The sequence below is a fragment of the Zootoca vivipara genome, chromosome 14 (genome assembly GCF_965207765.1).
Source record: "Zootoca vivipara chromosome 14, rZooViv2.hap1.1, whole genome shotgun sequence".
In the NCBI taxonomy this organism is placed as follows: Eukaryota; Metazoa; Chordata; class Lepidosauria; order Squamata; family Lacertidae; genus Zootoca; species Zootoca vivipara.
Genome location: NC_142597.1, coordinates 13,745,540 through 13,760,954, shown reverse-complemented (window position 1 = coordinate 13,760,954; position 15,415 = coordinate 13,745,540).

Below are 15,415 nucleotides of genomic sequence, written 5' to 3'. Positions count from 1 at the left end.
GCATTCAATGGGGGTGGAGTGAGGGGTCAGGGAGCAGCACATTCCTATTTCGCCTCAAGTGGCAAAGCGGGATGGGCTGCCCCTGCAGGGCTGGTAGATCAGCTCATGTTGCACCCATACTGCAGGCCTTCTCTATGCAAGTCGTGGAGCATATATTTGCATGAAAAGGTCACAAGGTTAATTCCTGTTATCTACCCTTAAAGGATCTCAAGTGGCAGGGCCTGGACTCTATCAAATAGCGTCCAAAAACAGTTACAGACTGATGTTCCCCAAAGTTAGGATTTCAGATTGACATCAAAAAAGACTACTGCTTTTTTCTTCTTCTTTTTTTAGAAGATTGAATCACTCACCTTCCAAAATGAACCATTTCCCTGGTCCACTTTCCCTTTTCTTTTGATTATGGGAGACAATAATTCCCTGGGGCTTTTGTTTTTGTTTTGTTTGTGCTGATGCCTTCTGCATCCATGGTGAAGTCTTGTCGAAAAGTCAACGATGGGCCAGGGAGGATTAAAGATACCTGCTGCTTGCTCCCTTCGAACTCCATTTAAGCATGACTGGGGCTTCTAGACACCCCTTGACTTCTTTTAATTACAGTTGCTTTGGGGGATTATATGCTATTGCTAAATCATGGTGGGGGCGGGGGAGACTCTGTGAGAAAAGAGATACCATGTCACTTTTCCTTTGCATTTAATGGTCATGTGTTTGCGTTCATACACAGCTTGGCCCTGCCGCTCATACAAGTTAATGGAATAGTTATTCTACAGGTGAGTGACAACCTCAGGTACAGGTACCAAATGTGACCCTCTTGGCCTTCCTATCTAGCCCTTGGGATTCTCCCCAAGCCACACCTCGTCTCTCCACAGACCACACCCCTCAATGGCCCTGCATTGCGCCCCAAGTGTTTTTGCATGGCTTGAATGTGTCATTGGCCTCTTATAATGGCAGCCATTCCTGTAGTCACATGCCCTCCTTGCCCTCTCCCTTTGGGTCCAGTCTGTATCACTGCCCAGAAAGAGAAGGAAAGACAAGTGGAGGCAGTTTCTCCTTCCGCTGACAGACTTGGAGATGGCAAGTGATCAGGCAGTGACAGCAGAAAGGAGAAGCAGAATTAGATGGCTCTGGGGTTCAGCGCAGAACTGGGTCAACAGTGCTGGCCTTCAGTTCTCTCTGTTTCTCATTTTTACAATCCTAAATTCAGTTTTCCACATTTCTGCAGCAATTTGCATTTTAAAAAAAAATTCTCATAAAAACTCGTCAGAGCTTTTGTATGAAATTTTCCTAATGAATGCATGTTTGTAGGCAGTTTTGACTAATATACACATTTTTCCAATCAATTTTCCCTAATAAAATGCTCTTTTGCATGCTATTCTAACTAATAAGTGCATTTCTATGCACATCTTTGCTTAACATATGCATTTTTGCACCTGCTGTTTGGATGGAAAACTGCATTACAAAATTCGGAGAAGTGCAAATTTTGAAGATTTGCTGTTTTGGAGTTCACATACAGTATGGTTTCAAAAAGTGCAATACAAATAGTTTTTCATTAAAATGCAGAAAACCCCAGAACACTCCCCCATCCCTAAATGCTACTGGCTTGAATTAGCTGCCTTTGGGACCTTTTTCCAGGTGATCCAATGTTCGGCATAAGGTAAATATTATATGCATGTGTAAATGAGCTATGTCAGGGGTCGGCAAAGTTTTGTGGCTTGGGCCTGTTCACAGTTCCACAGATGCCATGGTGGGCTGGAGTGTGTGTGTGCGCGCGCGCATGCATGTGTGCACGCATGCGTAAACATTATTTTCGTCGCTCCTTACGGTGCAGAGGAGGCGTGCACAGCTTCCCATTGGCTGCAGGAGCTTCCTGCAGCCAATGGGAAGCCAGCCAGTGTCGCGGAAGGGGTTCCCTGCTCTGCTCCATGCCAGTTTAGCGTGGCACACGGCAGCCAACCGAGCAGGTGGCGGGGGTACCCAAGAGGGCGGCGGGGGTCCATGGGCTGGTTAAACAACCCCCATGGGCTGCTTGTGGCCCATGGGCCTTAGTTATGGCCCTGAGCTATGCCCTTCATGAGGTGTGACTGCATTGACAGCCAACCTGGTGCCTTGGACTAAAACCCCATCATCCCAGCCAGCATGATCAATGGTTAAGTTACAATGGCAATTGTAGTCCAAACCATCTGGAGGGCATCTGGTTGGCAACTCCTGGGATGTGGTAATGAGATTTTGCAGCCAGCAGGTGTAGGGGACATCAAGGGGCCATCTTGGGGTAGATATTTCATGGATTATGTGGGGTGGGGAGACAGGTCCTCCAACAAAAGGGAAGGAGACTGGCTTGGGTTGCATCCCTGTCTGCCTCACAATAGCAGAAGGAATGAGATTTCTTTTGAGAGGCTTGTTGGAAAGCAATAATCAGATTAAGGGTGAAAATAAACCTTTGATGGGACGGTTGAAGGGATTTGGGTGCTGTTGTTCTGGAAAGACAAATAATCCATTTGAACACAGGAATGCCCCAGCAATTAAATCAACAGGCAACACTGCCTAATGCTAAATAAATAAGGGGGCAGCAGGAGGGGGGGAGCTGTGTCCTGGTCTGTACAAGGATGTTGAAATAGAGGCCACTAGCTCCTTCCGCTCTTTGTACATTGGACAGAGAAGTCTTGCTGCTGCAATGAAGCACAACTTCCAGAAAAAGGAAGGATAAAGGATATGTTCACATTGCCGTTTACCCCACATCCACAGTGCTCCCACTGCAGGTGTTTGAAGCCACATTCACACAACATTAGCCACAATCTGTATCAACCCTGTAGTTCTTTGACAGATGCTGCTGTTGGATGCAGTTTTTCTCAAACCAGTTTCAATCCGACTAAAAGCATGAATCCACATTGACTTTGTACATGGTTGTGAACCCTGGGGACAACCATTGCGCATGCACAGAGGAGCACACATGCGCAAATAACATATTCTTGAATAAGAGCTGAGGGGTGCAGGGGGGGGAACCAAACAGGCCACGTGCATTGTGTGAAGACAAGCTATTGTACGATTTACAATAGACAGAGAAGAAGCAGTATGTTGATGGGGGTCAAGTTTGGATCTTTAGTGTGGGTAGGGCATTAAATACTAGAGGGTCCTTTATATGAAATGTTGGGGGTAGGGCTGAACCGAAATGGCCAGATTGGAATTCTTCTAACCAGTTAGGGAGCAATACAAACCCCAGAATTACCAGGAAGAGCAAGATAGGATCCAAAGGATCTCTGGATCTGCAGTGTGTATAACAAGGTTAGGGTACTAATTCCTCATGTTTGGATAAATGAATTTCCATATACCCTGTGTTTATAGTGCAGATGAACCCTCATAACTATAGCCTCACCTGGATTCATTAATATTTCTCTAGATCTTCTGATGTTCAGCTATATTTAATGAAATGCTTGTAATGGAGGGTTATTCAGTGTCCTGGTATTATTGCCTTTTTATTAATTTATCTACTGTATTGCTGTGTATGTCAGGTTATTATAATTATAAGATCATTGCGGTGTAAATTTTGATAAAATGTTTGTAATGATTTTTCTTTAGTACTTAAAACTGTTCATATTTATTATTCAGTGTCGCTTGATACAATGAGCTTGTTTTGAACATAGATAGATGATAGATAGATAGATAGATAGATAGATAGATAGATAGATAGATGATATAGATAGTCATACCTCAGGTTACAGATGCTTCACGTTGCGTCTTTTCAGGTTGCGTCCCACGCCGAACCTGGAAGTACCCGAACGGGTTACTTCTGGGTTTTGGCGCTCGCGCATGCACAGAAGCCCTAAATCGCGCTTTGTGCATGCGCAGAAGCGCCAAATCGCAACCTGCATGTGTGCAGACGCGGTGCTGCAGGTTGTGAATGTGCCTCCCGCATGGATCACGTCCGCAACCCGAGCGTCCGCTGTATATATGTTCAAAACAAGTTCACACACACATATATACTATATATTATATATATATAGGCCTCTCTCTCTCTCTCTCTCTCTCTCTCTCTCTCTCTCTCTCTCTCTCTCTCTCTGTGTGTGTGTGTGTGTGTGTGTGTGTGTGTGTGTGTGTATCCATTTCTTTTATTGCTGTTATTTCTGTCACTTAAAAGAAATTTAAACTTCAGCATAATATAAATGGAAAGACAGTATATAAATATAACAATGGCACTAAGCTGGATCTGAGCATTGAAAGTCATCACATCTTGTTTCAATTGAAATAAATGCAGCACTTTGCCATGACATAACAAGTTTGAGGGCTGGGACAGGGGGAGGGGTGGAATATCAGAGTTTATTGAATTCGTTAACTTCACCCATGGACCAAAGGATGAGGAGGTGGGCTGGGAATAGAATGGAATTCATTGCATTGCTTTAAATGAAATAAAACATTGCGTCGTGGAAATTCATTCCAGCCTAACATCAAACACATAATAAAGCCTTCAAAAGCAACATCGACAAGGCTGGGGAAAGGGAAGGCCTGCCTTGGGGTCTTGCTCATTTGGGAGTTTTTGGAGTGGTTTTGTTTTGTTTCGTGTCAATATTTTTGAAAAATTATGAATGAGTTGAGTCAAGAGTCTCTGTTTTGTCCAAGACATTTATTTATTTATTCATTGCCTGCAATCCTTAATTTATTGGCTGAAATCATTACTTCCACACTCCTGGGAATAAGCCCCATTCAGCAAGATGGGATTTGTTTTGAGGAGGTAGGGATAGGATTGTGCTTTTAGAAAAAGATGGTTGTGGGGGGAGAGCCATCTTCCTCTTGGAGAGTACATATATTGTATGCTAATGGCCCCAGAGTCAATCTCTGGCACCTCCAGGTCTGGCACCTGCTGGCTGGAAGAGACTCCTATTCAAAACCCTAGGGAGCCAGTGGCAGTGAACTAGATGGACCAACACTCTAACTTGTTATAAGGCAGCTTACTATGTCTAAAAGAACAACGGTGGAAAGAAGGTGGGCCTCTCTTGGCAGTGGGTGACTCAAACTAGGTATGATGACAGAGGAGGCCCTCTCTCGCATATTCTAGGCATTCATACCTTTGAAATCCGGACATGGAGAAGAACGTCTTCAGCAGATCTTAATGCATGGGGAAATTTATATGGGTGTAAGCAGTGCTTTTTTTTCTGGGGGGGGGATGCAGGGGGATGCATACCCCTAAACATTTTGTGAATCTTTGTACTTTTGCACATTTACTGTATTTATTTTTCCTGATTTGAACTAGAAAATGGTGGTTTTCTTGAGTCAAAATGAGAGTACCCCTAAACATTTTTTAAAGAAAAAAAAGCACTGGGTATAAGTAGTTCTTTAGATAGCCTGATCCTAAATTCATAGGGCTTTAAAGGGGACCACCAACACTTTGAATTGGTCCCGGGAACAAATCAGAAGCTGGTGATGCTGTTGCAACAGGAGGGTCCTGATAAGTGACTCGTCAGCTAGGAACGGAGGAACCAATCAATTTCTGTTCTCTACGTTTCTCATTTTTCCAGTCTTAAATTCAGTTTGCCACATTTCATTAGCAGTCCACAAGGCTGGGTGTGATTACTTGATACACATTTGACAACCCTTCCCTTGCTTAGGTTATCAGGTCTTTTCCTCCCTGCATGTGCCCCAGGTGAATGAAGAAGGAGAAGCGGTGATTGCAATTTTTGTATACACCAAGCGGCCACAAGATCATTGGGGAGGTGTGGATGCACCACCACCCCATTGCTGGGACCACCTACATCTGTTTTCATGTAGACATTCTGTGGGGTAATGCAGAATCAATCTGCAATTGTATTTTTTCAAATAAAACCAGTTTCTCAAAAGTGCTTTTGGGGACATTTTTTTTTTTTGCAAGAGATGTAGATTATGTTTGGACTACATGGGGGGTGAAACAAGAACTCAGTCTCTGTTGATTCTAGAATAAAATATTGTGCAGATAGAGAGGTGGGCATTTGCAATCAATCACTCAGTGACTTGGAGTCTTACACACTTGTTGTCCTCTGCTGAGTAACCCAATTCTTGCAGAAGATCTGCTTCCTACATGCCCATATATAATAATAAGAGATTTGAGGGTCTCGCAATGCTGGAGAAACACATACCACAGGACGAGGGCCCGTTAATGAGGTATGACTTGAAACTGATTAGACGAGGCTGCTGAGCAAAAGAGATTTATATTCGGCTCTGAGCATCAAACCAGTGGAGCCTAACCGCTTTAATAAGGATAAACCCAGGTTAGCGATGATTAATATAGGCCGGCTGGGCATGGTGGAGGAAAAGCTGGCGAGCCGGACGGTGGGTTTGATTACCTTACTCAGTTGGAGAGAAAGAACTTTAGTTGAACCATTGTCCACCATTACATCAAATTCGCCCAGTGTCTCCTGGGGATACCTAGAGTTTGACCTTAAACACTCGGACCAAAGTTCTTTTCTTTGTCTCCTAATAAACAGGCCCTGATGACTGCAAGGCTCCTGCTGTTCCTCAGCTCCCAGCTTCCTGAAAGAGATGACTTCTCCATGTGACGTCTCATTAATGTGGACTTAGGGCCAGGTTGGGCTCTCGGCAGCCGCCTCTCTCCTCATTATAGGCCCTGACTAGTTAGAGCAATCATTTTCAGCTCTTTACTTGACGGGAAAGTGGCTCTTGGGTATGAACCAGCTTTCATAGAAGCCCATTGTATGAAAAGTTCAGGCCTCCTGTTTTGACAGCACTGAGGAGAAAGGAGGGGGGGAAGGTTCCCACTTAGCATGACATTTTAAAACATTTTGACAGATTCCCCCCTTTTTTTCCTTTGGTGTCTGCCTGAGTTGTATCAACTCCTCTCAAAGACAACTTGTACTAAGGAACTAATGGCCTGCATACATATGTGTGCATGTAGGCAGGTATAATTTTGCAGTGGGGCAGCTTGGTTGTCATTCTTTGACAGAAAACAGATCAAAACCAGCTGCGGGCAGACCAGCAATTCACAAAATTCAAAGGCATGCCCATGCAGACAGATGCACAACATCCAGCCCTCATCCCTTCATCTGGGGCAACAGGCATTTTACGTTTGTGTGAGTGCGTGCACGTGCGTGCCAGGTTCTCTTTAAGTGTGCAAGACCAGGGGTCTTCAGATGGTCCAGACCTGAGACCCACCGCTGAATCCCAACCTGTAACATGTGCCCACTTTCATTTATTCACTTCCAATTTATACTTAATAGCACTAAAAAGGCACATTGTTAAGCCGAAAATGGCAGTTCACAGAGCAATCTACATATTCTTAACTTTGCATCGCTACAAGATGGAAACCAGCAAGGAACCCAACTCAGTTTCAGGTTTTAGGGTGGTGTGGCACCCCTGCTCCTTTGAACTCTCACCTTGTGTAGCGAGACTGATGCTGTCATTTCTGTGGTCCCCAGCTGCTGCCATGATGGCAACCACTGGGCAACCAAGCTTCCCATCCCAGTGGACGCTTCTGCATTCTAGTCCAGAACATGCTTCCATTCTGGGAAAAGCCTACAGAGCCATAGAAACAGACTGGAAAGTGAACGGAGTATTGCTACTCCATAGAGTGCTCCCTCACTACAAATATAGCTATAGGAAGTTGATCAGCTATACAGTTGGCCAGAAATACATTTCTTAGTGAAAAAGGCTCTTGCCTTTCTTCTGCCATGTTCCAGTACTCAGGGAAATTGATGAAATGATTTTCAGGTCCCCAGATCAAGCTAGGTGCTGGGTCTCAGTAAGCAGCAGGAACTCCAGATCCCTTTGATGATGAACCCTCTGATTGGTGGGTGACATTCTGCCACCCTTGGAAGTGCATAGTACAGTGGAACCTCAGGTTGCAGAGTCTGCATTAAATGCAGACGTGATCCGTACGGGAGGCACGTTTGCAACCCGCAGCGTTCGCAACCCGCAGCACTGCATCTGCACACGCGCGGGTTGCAATTTGGTGCTTCTGCACATGCGCAAAGTGCAATTTAGCGCTTCTGCACATGCACGAGCACCAAAACCCGGAAGTAACCTGTTCCGGTACTTCTGTGTTCGACGTGGTGTGCAACCCGAAAACATGCAACCTGAAGTGTCTGTAACACGAGGCACCACTGTATGGTGGCTTGGGAGAGGCTGTTCTCTGTAGCAGCCTCTAATTGCTCTAGTTTCCCTCCACAGACGTGCTACGGTAGAGGTGCTGCAAGCAGAATCCCTGATCTTAGACCTTGTGCAGAGTAGAAATGACTTTGCTCTCCACAACAGGAATGTGTTTCAATGCTTTGCTGAAACAGTCTTAAGGTGGTTACAAATTAATGTTACAAAACACAAAGTAACACACTGCTCTTAAACAAACTAGCAATGCAGTCTGCCAGAAGCGGCTTAGTCATGCTGGGTGTTCTGGTCTCCAATAGGAGGCGTGGGTTCATATCCCACTTCTGACACAAGGGACCCAGGTGGCGCTGTGGGTTAAACCACAGAGTCTAGGGCTTGCTGATCAGAAGGACCCGGAAGCTGTCTGCGGACAAACGCTGGCTCCCTCGGCCTATAGAGCGAGATGAGCATCGCAACCCCAGAGTCATCCACGACTGGACTTAATGGTCAGAGGTCCCTTTACCTTTACCTTTACAGTTCAATAACTTTCCTGTCTCTGTTCTTAGAGAGCGATCCTTAGCACTGTTGAACAATGCTGAGCTGAGTTCCTCCTCCTCCTCCTCCTCCTGGCTCCATCCCATGCTGTGATGCTGAGTTCTCTGGTTTCCCCAGGAATGAGTAATCACTTAGCATACTCACTGAAACAGAAAATACCCACCCTCTCCTTGCCGCATTTACCTAGAGTTCAACCTCTTGCCTAATACAAACTGCTCTTTATAAAATATTTTCAAACACAATGGATACAAACTTTACATTTTATGTATATTAAACTCACATCTTTAACAAGAGATGCACCAAACATCTTCATTTTTTAGTTTCTATTATGTTCTGAAGTTGCACCCTGTAGCGTGACCTTTGATAGTACAGATATTTTGTTTTGTGGGCCCACCTCTTTTGTTGAATCTATACCATTCTGTTTTGGTCATTATCATATCACTGCTTTACTTGTGCTTACAACTGTACGTATTGTATTGTTGTAATGTGCACTTTGACCTTGCAGTGAAAGGTAAGAAATCTTATAAATAAACCAACCAACAAACAAACCCTCATGGATGGACAGGGAATTATCCCCCCCCCCAAAACAAACCCCTAAAACAGCACAGATCTAAGTCTACATGCAGTGGCAGACCTTGGCGTTTCAACTTGCAAATTACTCTTGTTCAGCTATTTAGAGAAAAATTAAGTAGAGTAAACAAAGTTCAACATGCAGGTTCTTTGTTCCCATTTACCATATTGGCCCGAATATAAGCCGCACTTTTTTTTTTCCAAATTCCAATCGTGGAAAGTTAAAGTGTGGCTTATATCCGCGACCTCACACTGCCAGCAAAGTGGCACAGTCCCCTCCCCCCCCCCGGAAGCAGCCTGGGAGCGCGTCCAGCCCACCCGCTGCTCCCAAACCTCCCTCAAGCTGTCGGAACGAAGGGGGGAGGGGGGAGGCTGCCAGCAAAGCAGCCTGCCCCCCCTCCAGAGAGCAGCCCAGGAGCATGGGGCAATGGCACTCATTCCATCTGCAGCTTCCAAGCCTCCCCCAAGCTGCCGAATTTTAAAGTTGCAGCTTATTTGCGGGTGCGGCTTATATTTGGGCCAATACGGTAATTTCAGTAAAAACGAAAACGAAAAAACCCAGCTGCTGAAGGACAGGACATTGGAATCGGAATGAAAGTATGAAAGTGTCTCCCTTAGACCACTAGTATGGGTATATTCAGACATTTTGATAAACATATCATAAGTTCATTATGATGGAATTAAGTCTAGACTCCCCTGGATTCACACACACACACACACACACACACACACCTTTTCCAGTGCAACTGCAAGGAGGTGATTGAATTGATCATAGTTCAGCGTTATGTCAAACTTTAAACTGTCATTAATCTTAACTACAGTTTGCTGAATCTAACCAGCTTTGTAAACCCTGGTTTGAAGTTGACTTCTTTCAAACAAACCATAGCTGCAATTAACCACCATTTTTCACAGGAACAAAGAAGCCTTATACAGAGGTCAGAATAATGGTCCATCTATCTCAGTAAACACCGACTGGCCGTGGCTCCAAGTTTCAGACAGGGGTCTCTCCCTGGAAACTGCAGGGATTGAACATGGGACCTTCTGTATGTAAAAAAAGCACTACCGCTGAGCTCTGACCCCTCCTTCCACAGTTTTGTCAGGTTCACAATGCTGGCAAGCTGTGGTTGATCAGAAATATGAGGGAAAGCTCCTCAACTCCTCATGCCCACACCAGAGGAGGAGGAGAAACACATAAGCCTTTGGGGGGGGGCAAGGGCTAGGCTCACCCTCCTTGCAATAAACCATGGTATATCAATACGCCCAAACACAGACTATGAGTCAATGGCATTTTCCAATTTCCGCTACTTGGGGGCTGATGTGCACAACTCTGTGTGCTTTTGATTTTCACATTTTTTGTGTGTGATCTGGTAGCAGCAGAGTGGGTATCTTTACCTATCAGGAATAGACTAGATATACTTCAAGGTGTTTCTGTCTCCCTGCATAGCCCAAGCCTGTCTCTGCCTCCAGAGGTGTGTTGATTCTCACCATATAATATCAAGTCTTGGTATAAGGGGCTTAACATTTATATGGTGCTATTTACTGGTGTTTTCCCAGTTAGCGCCACTCTGAAATTTTCCTATATTACATACTGCTGTTCCAACAATAAACAAGTCATTACTGAGGTCAGAGGGCAAAATCTGGCTGTTTTATATTCATTGTTTTACGAATTGACTCGATCCTCTCGTTAAAATGCTTGTAGACACTCTGGACTGTTTTGCAAGTGGATACCGAAGGTCTAAGGCTTCACCAGGTGAATTAAGGCTTTGCTTTAGAGCAAAGCAGAGATTCCTCTCCCCACCCCTCCCATCACACACTTGCACACACACACATTGCCCTCTGAGCAATTTCCAGCAGAGCATGAGCTGTGCATTTAATTGTGGGATCACAGCTCCACAGAGCTGTGGCAAGTTTTATTTCCATTTTAGCCTGCAAACAAACATCAGGGGCAGGGGCAGACTTTGGATCAACGCCCACCCGAAATGAATCCATGATCTGCAATAAACAGCCATGTTCAGCAATGTAATCACACCTATGCACCTGGAGAAGCTAGTAAAAACCGTTGAAAGCTTCTGAAACAAAAGCCATGGCCCTGCGGTGCATTTGAAGCCAGGAAGGGGTTTGTTGCACCCTCATGCAGGGGCATAGGAAGGGGGTGTGGGGGTGCGGTCCACCCCGGGTGTCACCCTGATGTGGGGGTGACAAAATGGCAGGCTGCACACATTACCGCGGGGCCTGCAGCATGCACGAGACATGCGCCTCAGTGCCTGCAGGCTACGTGATGTCCGCCCACTGCCTCCCCCCCCCAGCTGTAGGGTGGTTGAGGCCCCATGGCAGCGCCCTGTCCCTATGAGTGCCGCGCACCCCGTCTCATCCATAGGGACGGCACAGGGCGCGTGGTGCCCATAGGGATGGGGCGCACCACAGCGCCCATAAGGACGCAGCGCCCATAGGGATGGCACGGGGCACGCGGTGCCCATAGGGACAGGCTGCGCTGCAGTGCCCGCAGGGATGGCACGGGATGCCAAGTGCCCTGTTCCATCCCTATGGGAGCTGCGTGCCCCGCCCCTGGGCACGCCGCCCCAGGTGCCTGAGAGGCTTCCTCCACCGCTGCCCTCACGGTGCAATCCTAGGCAGGCCTACTCAGAAGTAGTCCCCGTTGGCTTACTCACAGGCAAATGGGCAAAGGGTTGCAGCCTTAAAGACTCACAATTCATGCAATAAGTGTTATTACAATTTATAGACTTTCTTTTACATGGGACAGTGCTCTGTAAGATCTGGGCACGGTTGCTAAGGTCACTAGTTGGGGCTGGCTGGGAAGAGCAGAGTAAGATCTGAGATTGCTGTATGACCTGCAGAGTCAATCCGCAGATTGGCAGTACAATCCTGGCATGTCCACTCAGAAGAAAGTCCTGTGGAGTCCACTGAGACTTACACCCTACTAACTGTGTATAGTCTAAGGTTGTAATCAGGGCACCCCAGGAGGCGAGGGGAGACCATTGCCTCAGGGGGAAGATCAGGGTCTGAGGAGCATGCCACTGCCACCACCATGTCCAGGCTGTTGCCTCAACTGTTGTGCTCAGGCTGCCACATCTGCACAGTGCCCAGACCAATGCCATGGCTGCAGCCACACCACTGTGGGGCAGAGGGGCGGTTCAAGTGGTATGGGCATTGAGGCACAGGCAGGGCAGGGGCAGGGGGGGTCCCGGGGGTGGGCCCAGATCTGCAGCAGTGGCAAAACATCCTGAGCCAGGAATCCCATATACATTTACCTGGGAGTAATCTTCACTGAACCCAGTGGGCTCTTTTTAGTTCCGCCCCCCCCCAACAGGGTACCCCAAGCCATCTGATACCTCCCTCTTCTGTGTGGGTGCTGCTGTTTTGGCTATATAAGGATCACCATCTGAACACCAGAAATAGCTGGGTGAGATGCCAGGACACCAAGGTCACACCCATACCATTCATTTAAAGCACATAAACAGCCTTGGCCCAGTATACCTGGAGGAGCATCTCCACCCTCATCATCCAGCACCGAGGGCCTTCTGGCAGTTCCCTCACTGCAAGATGCGAGATTGCAGGGAACTAGGCAGAGGGCCTTCTCAGTAGTGATGCCCGCCCTGTGGAACGCCCTGCCATCAGATGTCAAGGAAGTAAACAACTATCTGACTTTTAGAAGACATCTGAAGGCAGCCCTGTTTAGGGAAGTTTTTAATGTCTGCTGTTTTATTGTACTTTTAATTCTGTTGGGAGCCTCCCAGAGTGGCTGGGGAAACCCAGCCAGATGGGTGGGGTATAAATTATTATTATTATTATTATTATTATTATTATTATTATTATTATTATTATTATTAAACTCACAAGGCTTCCCCCAAAGAATCTTGGGAACTGTGGTGCCTAGAATTATGACTCTGGTGAGGATTAAACTACAGCTCCCAAGATTCTTTGGGGCAAGCCATGTGCTTTAAATATATGGTGTGGATGTGTGGCCTCATCTAAACAACCAGAAGAAAAAGATGTTTGTTTCTAAAACTCTCTGGCTTTCCCACATGCCCTCACATGATTGCAAGAGTCTTAGAGTTCCTTTGTAGTGGTTCATTATACAAGGCACAGACAGCTTCCTTTATGTTGGCTCTTGGAGTAGCCTTCTTGGAGATATTATTGCTGAGAGCTGCAAACTTTCACTCTCTCAGGAGTAGAGGAATCAAGGCAAACTTGGTGGGGCTTACTTCCAAGTAGACATGTGTTAGATTGCACCATTAGCCATGGCAGTTTGCAGAGAGAATGCCTTCAGGTAGGACCCAGTTCACACAGTTCTAGTGGGGTGGGTTAGTTAGGGAAGGAGAGGGAGACAGGTCTGGAAGTCAAATAGATGATTCATATATGCTCCCATCTGACCTTCAATCTGGATTTGGAATTCAGGGTTCTTTTATTTCCACATTTTGTAGATTACTGTTCATGCATGGTTCGGGGTTCCTGCTGTTTCTTCATGTCTTTTTACTCTCTGTGCCAGCACCAAGGTTTGGGATCACTGGGCATCTGACAAGTGCTCACACACTAGAAGAAAGCCCACCGACAAGAGCCCCCTGGATGATCCATGCCTCTACACTATCTGTCTGTCTATCTATCTATCTATCTATCTATCTATCTATCTATCTATCTATCTATCATCTATGGTAAAGGACCCCTGGACAGTTAAGTCCAGTTAAAGGCGACTATGGGGTTGCAGTGCTCATCTCGCTTTCAGGCCAAGGGAGCCGGCGTTTGTCCACAGGCAGCTTTCTGGGTCATGTGGCCAGCATGACTAAATCGTTTCTGGGACAATGGAACACCAGAGTGCACAGAAGCACCATTTACCTTCCCACCACAGTGGTACCTATTTATCTATTTGCACCGACGTGCTTTCGAACTGCTAGGTTGGCAGGAGCTGGGACAGAGCAATGGGAGCTCACCCCATTGTGGGGATTTGAACCACTGGCATTCTGATTGGCAAGCCCAAGAGGCTCAGTGGTTTAGACCACAGCACCACCTGCATCCCGTTACACTATAGCAACTGGCTTGCTCACCTACCACTCAATCTGTCCCAGACAATGGTGAAGCTAAAGAGAAAGAAAGCTCGGGAGATGCTAGCATCTTGGCTGCTTGACTCTCTGCCAGAGATTGAACCTGGGATGTTTTGTGCCCCAAAGAGGTATTTTGTCCAAAATTTTAGAAATGTGAAAACCAATTTCAAGAGGAGCAGAAAGCAGGGCAGAGAGAACCAAAGACTGGTTGTAGGAATGGAGCAGGTGATATTCTCTGAGCCCTGTCCTTTCTTGTGGATCTGGAGGGTGGAGGGGGGTGTCTAGTTGGCTTATTTCCACAAGCAGCCCATCTGTACTTCTGCTGTGCAGGCAGATGACGACCAAAGTTTCACTGTAGGGCAGGGATGGAGAAATCTGTGGCCTTCCAGATGTTGCTGAACTCCAATTCCCATCATCCCCAGCCATCAATGGTCAATGGGCAGGAAAGATGGAGGTTGTAGTTCAACAGTATCAAGAAGATCACATGTTCCCTACCTTTGCAGGGGGGGAGACTCAACCTAGGAGCAGCTTTTCTCTCCAGACTGTTGTCCCTGCTGGACCAGTGGGTAAGTGGGACAATGCTCTTTCACATCTGCTTTTTGTTAACAAAGCAACAGCTTCATTTGGGGACCTGGGGAGAGGGGATAGTAATTGGCTCATGAAAGCTGCATTTTGCTGGAGGGTTCAGGAAGGGGCTGGGAGGGGGCTGCAGTGAGAGCAGCAAAAGGGGACTTAATGGGAACCAAATGCAGCCTGCAGAGCAATACCCCCTGCCATCACTCCCCCCTCCCATCCATTAGCATTCCTCAGACACCTGTAGGCACTTAAAACCTTGGCAGCCGACAGAAAACATTTTCTTTTTCTTCTGTGCCATGTTTGTTCACAAAAAAGACGCACAAGTTTGGTTTCAATTAAGGGAGCTGCCAACTACGAGGAGCTCCTTATAAATCCATTGCGGAGAGCAGGCGAGGAGGAGGAGGGCAGGGAGGAGAGGAGAGGGCTCTTTTTCGGTAGAGTGTTTTGGAAGGCAGGGACTGGAGGGACCCTCCCAGTGATGTCCTTAGGGGTGGTGGAGCTTGATCTGATCTGCCACAGGGATAGCAGAAGGTGTAAGTAAAGGCCCATCAAGGTGGCTTCTAATGTACCAGAAGCTGACGTATTAGCAGAATTCAAGGCAC